Source organism: Adiantum capillus-veneris, chromosome 21, assembly GCF_014529385.1.
Source record: "Adiantum capillus-veneris isolate H3 chromosome 21, ASM1452938v2, whole genome shotgun sequence".
Taxonomy (NCBI): domain Eukaryota; kingdom Viridiplantae; phylum Streptophyta; class Polypodiopsida; order Polypodiales; family Pteridaceae; genus Adiantum; species Adiantum capillus-veneris.
In genome coordinates, this window is record NC_140951.1 from 105837774 (window position 1) to 105847957 (window position 10184).

Below are 10184 nucleotides of genomic sequence, written 5' to 3' on the forward strand. Positions count from 1 at the left end.
CTCAATAGCACACACTGCCTCTACTGCTAGCTGATGGGCTACTGGTATGGCTTCTACTTCTATCTCCTTCAAGCTCACAAATCTACAGGGCACAAATAATATAGTAGATGGAAAAAAATTCCATTGCTCATGCATGCACAACATGATACAGTACTTGAAAAAAGCCCATTACCTCACAATCTCACTCACTTTGAGTATTGCAGCCTTCACCTTAGTGTCCCCATAACCACTAATAGTTATGGGAAGTACAAACTACAAACAATAAAACATCTTAGTGAATGTCAACCTATATATAAGGACACATAGACACCACAAACTGTTCTACTCTTACCTGAAGGATTTTATGTCAATCATGGGATTTCAATCCATACAATTGAGTGGAGCCACCCTTTTTGGTTTTTGTGAAAGCACCTTTGAGTGACCGCATATATCCCGTTGGAGTTCTGATGGATGTAATAACTTGCTTTGTCCGCTTTTGGTTTGCCTTTGACAGTATCCACGGTGCTTTTGGGAGAATCATCTTTTCCCGCTCCCCCATGCGGGGCGTGGCTGAAGGGGGGAGATGTCTCATGGCTCTTAAATCTTCCTAGCACCCAATGAATCCTTCTTGCCAATTATGTGATCCCATATAGCTTGCCCAACATTTTTGAATACATGCATAGGGTCCAATAAGTGCTGAATTTTCAACGAAGCCCAATAGGGGAGCGACAAGAAGATTGAGTACCTCGACATACCCTTTCGCAACCCATTGGGAGGCGGTGAGGTACCATGATGCTCCTCCCAATGCTTTGCCCAATCAGCCATGTTCCAATGGAACGGCTGCACTCCATTGATAGGGGGAGCATATCTACGATGTGAAGGAGGCAGGAATCGATGGTTGTTGAGATAGATCACCTTCCCAAGAAGAGGAGGTCTCTCTGTCACAAGGGAAGGGCCACAAGTGGGACACGCACTATGTCCAGATGTTGCCAATCCTGCCAAGAGGTAAACAAACGTTACACATGGGATGATAAACCTAAAGCAAAGAGTACAATTAACATGTGCATACTTACCAGATACCTCTCCAAATCCTGGGTAATCATGCATGGTCCACATGAGGATGCACTTGATGACGGCTTTGCGGTCTCGTGGTGGCCGTGAAATGTCAATGACATCTATGCCTCTCCATAGTTCTTGAAGCTCATCAATAAGAGGCTGTAGATATACATCCATGTTTTTTACCTCGTGCTTTCCTAGAATGAGAAGTGATAGTAAAATGTTTCCCTTTTTTGTTGCCTCCCAAGGAGGAATATTGTAGTTTACAACCACCACCGGCCAAGTGCTCCATGAAGTAGAGCGGTGCCCAAATGGATTCACTCCATCACTAGCTAACCCAATCCTCAAGTGACGAGGCTCATCCCTAAACTCTGTCCATGTGTCCTCTATGTGCTTCCATGCTGGTGAGTCAGCTGGCACTCTCATACTACCATCTGTGGAGAGATTTTTTTCATGCCAACTCAAAAGCTCGCTTGTACCCTTCGATCTAAACATGTGTTGGATGCGAGGGATGAGTGGAAAATGCATCAAAACTTTATGTGGAATTCTATTGCTCTGCATTCCTTCTTTGAACCTAAGCTCCCCGCACGATGGACATGTGTCATAATCGGCATGCTCATTACTAAAGAGCACACAATCGTTCACGCAAGCATGAATGCGATCATAATCCATCCCTAATGCAGTCACCACTTCACGTGCTTTTCGTCTATTCTCTGGCATGTGATTGCCAGCTGGCAGCATCTTTCCTAGCAACCTATCATAAGAAGAAAGTACATTAGAAGCTAATTTATGCAATTTTGAAAGCATCCTTCACAATCTGTATACATACCTCAAAAGTGCGTCGACACTAGCATTGCTCCATCCAAACATTGCCTGAAGGTTAAGGACTTTGAGAGATGCCCTTAAAATGGAGTAAGAGAATCTATCATATAGTGCGGCGTGTGCCGAATCGAGTAGCTCACTCCTCGTTCTTTCGGAAGCTTCTTCGCATGCACACTTTGGTTCATGCTCCTTCTCTCGTGCAAGGAGATCCTCAACCATTCTATGCAAATGGTCGTCTTCTGCATCCACGTAAGGAGATGGGATGTGGTCACTCGTAGAGGGAGCAGCAGTCGGCTGATTTGATGTGCTTCCTCCCTCTCTAACGGATTCCTGGCGCATGTGCTCTTCCACCCTCCTTTCCCCTCCTCCACCAACCACACGCCAATGAGGTGTGACGTCAATAGACGCTACAATTCGCGGATCGTTTGTTTCCATCCGTGCACGCTTGCGAGGATCATCCCATAGTCCATAATCTTCTACATGGCTCAAGCATATCCGTCGAAGTCGAGCAATGGCGCATTTGCACCGCACGCATGGGCATGGTAATCGCTCGGCCAACCACAGTGATCTATCCGGTTCAGTGGACGGGCCAAAATCATCCCAAGCAACCTACATTAATAAATTACATACACTAATTAAAATCAAATTACCAAAAAATGTTAATAAAATATCAGTAAAAAGTAAAAATAAATAAATTTAACATGCATGGTAATCAAAACTTTTAGGTAAAAATGTCATTTTCAAAGTACTAGGAATACTTTTATTTTATATACATTTTATAAAAAACATAGTACCAATAGATTTTGGAAATCAATAGTAATAATGTCAGAACGTGGCCATCTGTGTGGATGGGCCGAAATTACGCCGCGGTAATAGTCGCGGTAAATATCGCGGTAACAATGGCGGTAAAGCACGCGGTAATAGGTGCGGAAATTCAATTTTCAAAATTTTTTATAAATAGGGGCACCCGCGTGTCCCGCGAAATTCAAAACCCTAAAATTCGAATTGCATCGTCTTCTCCACAGAAGCCGAAAGCGTGAACCTCACAACCTTGAGCTCTTCCTCCATCTCTACTCTTCTACTCTCCACCATCTCTACTCTTCCACTCTCCTACCCTCTCCCAACAAGCTCTTTAATTCCATGTAAGTTTTGTTGTTATGTTTTTTGATTTTTTCACACGCATACACACATGCATACACTCATACACACGTATGCACACACATGCATACACATGCATACACACACATGCATACACACACACACACACACACACTAATTAGTGCATGTGTTCTTTACACACACTAATTAGTGTAAGTAAAGACACACCAAAACCTAAATTTGTTAATTATTAGTTACTTGCAAAATCTAAACTTGTTAAATTTGTCAAATTTGTTAAATTTATTACTTGCAAAATCTAATATGTTAAATTTGGGATTGGCCATGCACTCACTAATTAGTGTGTGTTAACACACACTAATTAATGTGTGATTAGTGTGTGGATCTCGAGCTAGCGCAGGGCAGGAGATTCCGCACACACGTCAATCAATTAATCCACTCCACATATATCAATTGTTTTCTCAAATTTGATCAGCAAGATCCCTACAACCTCACATATATAAAGACAACCATGCACATGCGTTTCCCCAACCCTGAGGGGCAACAGTGTGAGGAGAGCTGCAAAGAAGACAATGGAGTCTCCAGAGCATTGCTATCGGCCAGGAAATGTCCATGATGTGGAGTGGGAGACAGCTATGGAAGAGAAAGAGGACGAAAGGGCAACAGGTGCGAGGATGTATACGCGTCAAGTTGAGGCCAGATCCCATCAAACTCCTACGCATTATGGTTCGGGAGGAAAAACGGCTTGGAAAGACAAATATGTAAGTAAAAATATTAGTATTATTGTAAAAAACCTAATGTTTTTCATTTAATTAATCGGTTGCTATTTTTTGTCAGTATAACATTACCATGAGTCGCCCGACCAGAGATATGCAGAGATATAGAGAGAACCATACCGAGTATCAAACTTGGTGTTGGTTGTTTGAAAATGAAATGATCTCTCGAGAGGAGTTCGAAAATGTGTGCAGAAGTCTGCAACATGTAAGTTTAATCTTATTTAAATTATCAAATTGTTGATTTTATATCAAATATTAAATAACAAAGTGTTAATTGTTTCTTTTTCTGGTTTTGCAGAGTCAAGGAGTTCCACGCGAAATGCCTCCATCTCCCCCATGAGCATCTCTATTTTGTATACGCGGGCCCCGCTTGCCCTATCCCACATGACCATACTCTATTTTGTACACGCGGGCTTTTTTTGCCCTTTATGTAAATGCAATACCTATCATTTTTTGGCTCAATACCTTCCCCAATTGTTATTCCACTTATGTAAATGAAATTATCAATCTTTTTTTGGCTCAATGTATTGTCCAATTGTGATATTTTGTTGTAATTAATAATAATTTTGTAAAATATCTTAAATAAATAAAAAATAGATGACCTTTTGGATGGTCCTGCAAAGGACAATCCAAATGGTCATCTGTTTTTTTATAATAAACCCGTCTGCGGTAATGCTAGCGATAAAGTCTGCGCGGTAACTGTCGCGGGTATTTCTGCAGTAAATAACGCGTTAATAGGCGCGGAAATATAGCTGCAGGCATTACCGCACATGTTACCGTGAGACCATTACCGCAAGTGTTGCCGCAGTATTTTCCGCATATGGGAAATTTCATATTACAAATTTCTTTGTTTTTGTGCGGTAATGTGAGCGATAATACTGCGCATATGTTATAGTGTTTGTCCTTCCATTGGTTCCCTTGTTGGAATTGTGGATCCACGACATAAGCGGCCGCATGAAGAGGAGAATGGTAGGCATTCCACCTTGACACACACAATTCTTGGATCTCCTCGTACCTACGTTATCAAGATTCAAAAGAAAGTTACAAACTCAAGAGAGAAAACTTGTAAAGCATAGAGAAAACTTAAAAGTGGCTCGTGCGACATGAATACCTATCGAGGTCGGTCACAAGTTTTGCAAGAGAGTCAATCATAATGTCCATGGCCTCATATATCGTGCCGATGCAAGGTTTCATGGAATGCAACACCCGCAGGAGGTGGATGATAGGCTTCACCATTTTGTACATTGTCTTTACTTCCTCCTACCATTCCGCCATGTCGGCCCGTGCTCGACATGCTACTCCATTGACACTTTTTGACTCGCGCATTGCCAAGAACTCATCACTAATGAAGAGTCCCTTCAATGCCCCACTACATGAATTCAAGCGATGGAGCATAATGAAGTTGAAGGCGAAGCGAGTCTTCGAGTATTTGAGAAGAGCTAGCTTTGACCTCTTTGAAAATTCAGCCCTCACCTATTAAGAAAAATCAAGTTTCAACATTCAAAACGAGAATTTGCCTTCCATATTGAAATTAGATTCGAATTGAAATTAGATTCGAATTGAAATGAGATTGGTTAACACTTAATGGTTACCTTTTGATGATTATTGACAAAAGTCACCATTCAATTCATATGCTCAATGACGGGGGAGATCCATTCCAAGGCGCCTATATCTTTGAGAAGATTGTTGAGGCAATGAACCATGCAATATGTGACCGTGGTTTTTGGATAAAAGGATTCAATGATGGCTCCGTGGCACGATTGCTATTTTCTCCATCGGTGACGATGGCAATGACATCATGCTTTCCCACCTTCTCAATGGTAAGCACCCACTCCGATGCAAGTACTTGTGCACTCTTCCCAGTCCCCGATGCATCATGGGAGTGGATGAAATACATCTCCCCTCGAGAATATCCCACCACCCCATGAATGGAGCAGCGACGGGTATCACTCTACCCATCCGTAATGAGAGATATCCCATTCTTCTTCCGTGAATCCCTTGTGGATGCATATGCCGCCTCCACCATGATTTTCTCCCTATCAAGAAGAGTGATGCACAAGCTCTCCGAAAAGGAAGGGACATACGTGGGTCCAAACTCTCATATCTTCCGTGCCATTTCTTTAAAATGTGGCCTTTTGTGTCAAAAAAAAAGTGTACATGAGTGATATACATTGTACAAACTAAAGATTAAAGCTTAAGCCTTATAAGTTAAAGTCTATAGAGCTTACCGTGCTACATTGAAAACAATATGGTTGCGGTAGAAAAATCTTGCACGACGACATCTACCTCCTCTTTCAAGGCCGGTTTCCAACTATCTCCAAGAGTTGCTTGCCGCTTGGGTGGACGAGAATGAGGGAAAGATGATGATGAAGGGTTGGTAGAGAGTGGAGGTGGGTGGTCGCCGTCGGTGTCGGTTGATGCACAAAATGATGCCGAAGAAGGGGATGCCGATGCTCGGCTAAAAGCCGCCGTATCCATCTCCCTGGGATTCACCGTGCAACGCTTGGTACGATTCTTCTTGGCTTCTTTGATATCCTCAAGAGTCTTCTCAAGGTTTAGGAGCTTTTGCTTCTTCTCTTCCAAGCCGGTTTGCAGCCAAAATTGAACTTGATGTCCTTTTTTGTGAAGGAAGTGGGCGCACACCTTCCTCACAGAACCATTGCGTTTGTAGCCACAACGGCGGAACTTCCATGGCTTGCTTCCATCTCCAACACCGGACTGGGGAGCAATCACCTCATTCCACCATGTCCATGTGAAGTCGGCGGAGAAAGGGGTTGAGAAGCTTTGGTGGGGCCGGAGGAAGGAGAAGGAGGAGGGCTTAGAGAAGCTTCAGATCCATCTTGATATACCATTGATGATAGATATTAGAGAAAGCTCGAAGAGAAGGAAAGAGGGGTAGGCTTCAAGGCTAAAGCCTTCAAGGAATCAAGCCTTCGACTTGGAGAGGAGAGGAGATGGAAGAGAGATAGAGAGAGGAGAAGGAGACTCAACAGACTCAAGGGGGGAGGGCAACTTGGCTCTTGCAAAGTTGCAAGGCTTGGACAATGGGAAGTTTCCTTGAGGCTTGGGTATGAGCCTTGAGGTGGGTATGAGCCATTGAGCCTTGGGTGCTCTTAAACAGAAAGCCCCCCCCCCCCCCCCCCCCCCCCCCCCCCCCCCAAAAGAAAATGAAACGCCATTTGAGCGTTTGAAATTTGAATTTCCAATTTTAAAACTCCCGTCGCTGCCCATATGCCCCCCTGCCCACGTCCCATCCGGATGTGTCACCGCGGAGGTGCATCCCGAGACACGTCCCCCCCCCCCCCCCCCCCCCCTCCCCCCTCCTTGTGATGGATGTCCCCTTGTCCCAAAACTGCGTCCCATCCCCGTTCCCGATGTCCCCCGCGTCATCCCCGTAGATAAGGGCCGTGTTCCCTCGTCCCCTGTTTCTATGAGTTGGAGTCCCCCACCACTCGTGCCTAGTGGTGGCGTATCAAACGGGGGCAATCGTACTTTCAAAGTACTATCTTTCATTGAAAGAAATGTGTTGGGCCATCAGCCTCACCTTCAAGTGGTCCACCTCCAGAGCCACCCTCAGTTGCACCACCTGTGCTAGAACCATCCGCCTCAGCATCAGTAAAGTCATCTACCACCAGAACCACCCCCACCACCTGCACTAGAACCTGCTAGTGCCACCTTTTCCCCTTTCGCACGGCGTGGAGTCATAATTTGCCATCTGGTCTGCCTGTTCCTCTGCATGCATCTGGTGGCCTACCTCTTCCTCTTCGTGTAGCTCATACTACCCCAAAAAGTAAGCCAGAGGAGTTTTTGCTTCAGCAACATCCTCTCAAATGCCATCAACTATACACTTTCCTATGCTTGGCATTGCTCGCCTAAATGCAAAATTGAGGCCTAGGTAAGAGTGAGAGAGCTCTGCCAGATTCTCTGCAATTTTCTCCAACCAGCAACTGCTGCAAAAAGAATGGCTGAGAAAATGCTAACAGCTTGGTGCTATCTTCCGTAAAAGCTTCACTGTACAAAGCCCGGGAGAACATATCATCCACCACAATAGTCCAGATGGTATTTGACTCTGGCGGAAGTGAGAATGCGAAGGAGACATAATGAGGAACCAACACTTTTGAAAGCTCTCTAAGATAGCATTGGCTATCATACTTGGGCACTGGCGGTGCTTGTATCTGCAAAAAGATACATGCATTACAGTTACAAAAGGCATGCACCCATGACTAATACATATCGCAAGGGAAAGAAGCAATACCCGAGGTGAAGCAAGCCAAAAGGTGTCAAGCTCTATCTTTGCCACTGGTGTTTGCACAAAGTACATATTGCTCATTTATCATATAATCCTTAGTCGAATGGATTAGCAAGTATAAAGATAAGCTTGTCTACTCATTTTTTAAATAATTCTTCAAGAAATAAAAGCATTGTGCAGTCAGCCAGTTGATTAAAGTACCCAGGTTATGCATAGAAACCTTAACAAAGCATCTGCATCTATAAATACGCATTATGTCCAAATTCCACTGATCCACCATAGTTTGTGTAACCACATCACCTGATCCGCCAAAAGCAGTATCATGAGAACATATAGTAGGACCAAATGAAGAGCCAACATGTATGCCAACAAAAGAAGTGGTAGCACCAGATACAGGAGAAAGGCCGGGAAACACGGTATTGGCAGGATTGTTGAGCCAACCCCAAAGGTCAAACTGCATAAGCATCACCATAATCTTTATCTTCCAAGCAACAAAGTTGAAGTCGTCAAGCTTTTCGCTATGAAGAAAGATGGGCATGGTTGGGTAAGTGGCCTTAGCTACAGACAAGAATCAATAAAAAAATCCAAAGTGTAGAATCAGAAGCAGAGGTAAGTGTAAGATATAAATAACTACGTCGGATAGAAACGCTAAATGACTCCGAAGAAGAGGATAAATGACGGGAGAGGCAAGGGAAACCCGAAGGGATGGCAATAAATCAAAGTTGAGGTGCTATCCAAACCTGAAAACGTAGCTAAAGGGAGCTAGAAACTCCATGGGAAGCAAAGTTTGAGCAAACCGCCAAGTGAAGGAATCATCGGATGCTCAGAGTAGTAGGTAGGGGCTATTGTGGCACCAAAACATGCTGCAAATGAGTAATGTGTAATTCAGAGAATCGCCGGCCAAGTCACGGGGCTCGTTCAGCTCCCAAGCGGGAAGGCCAAGGGGCAAGGAACGGGGCTCCGGCTATCCAAGGGCTGCTGCAAGTAGGGGTTAAGTAGAGGGTAAAACGCAAGTCTTAGGCTGTCTTCTGCACAATAAAACGTGTCATAATAATCAATATCTAATTCTCCTAAATGATTTTCTCATATTAAACTGATCATTTAATGTGGGGAAGTGCCAAGGGAGAAAAATCTAGAATATTGGTTAAGCTAGCAGACCGGCCACAGTATGGATCCAAAGGGGGGCCATCTGCAAAAGAGCCATGTGCAACAATGGGCTAAAAAGACCCTAAGGTTCAGCCCATTAAGACTTCCAAAATGCTAAGGTTCCAAAATTCAAAGGTTGTGTCCAAAGGTCAACCCTAGGGAAAATTGGATGCTTTGTGTGTGCCCTAAAAGTCTTTGCACATCCCTACATGGGAGGGGGTGAGCCCCAAAGGTAGGGGATGAGAGAGAAAGCCACACACACACACACACACAGGCTCCCTTTACACAAAGGGAATGAGGGACACATGTCAGCTCCCTAGGCCAGATGCCCACAAGGTGTGCCCAATTCCTATTGGAAGACCCTTGAAGTGGACCAATGAGAATTAAGCTAGAGTAAATGTAGTTTAATTAATTTAAAAACATTTAGTAAAAGAAACCAATGAGAATTAAGTCTCCTAGAAGACTATTGGGCAGTCTCCCAAAGGGTCCAATGAGCATTCAGAAGCCCCATGGCTTGCCTGATTTCTATTGGCCAGGAGACAAAGGGGTCCAATGAGAGTTTAGTTTAATTATTTAATTACCTAAAGCTTTCTCAAAAGGGGAAAGGGGGACACATGTCAGAAGGCTATCATTTATGCTGCTTAATACCTATTGGCTTGACTTGGGGAGGTCCAATGAGGCAAAAGCCAGACCAAATTAGCAGCTAGGGCTCGCCCAAGAGAGAGAGGGGGCTGATTTTTGCTTGGCATTGACACACACACACTCACACTTGACCATGTGTGAAGGAAGAATACTCTATCTCCTCCCAAGCTTTAATGGAGAGCTCATCACCTACTCCAAGCTTGTGAGATAGAAGCCTACATCAACACTCTCTTGGCATGTGGATGCAAATCCAACCAAGAGCCAAGCTCCAATGCATGCTCATCTCCTCTACCAAGCTAATTACTAAGCTAAGCTATGCTAATATGAGTGATTATGTGAGGAGATGTACATCTTTCTCGTAAGATACTCCTTCTTCCTCTCAATCTACTCTCATACCG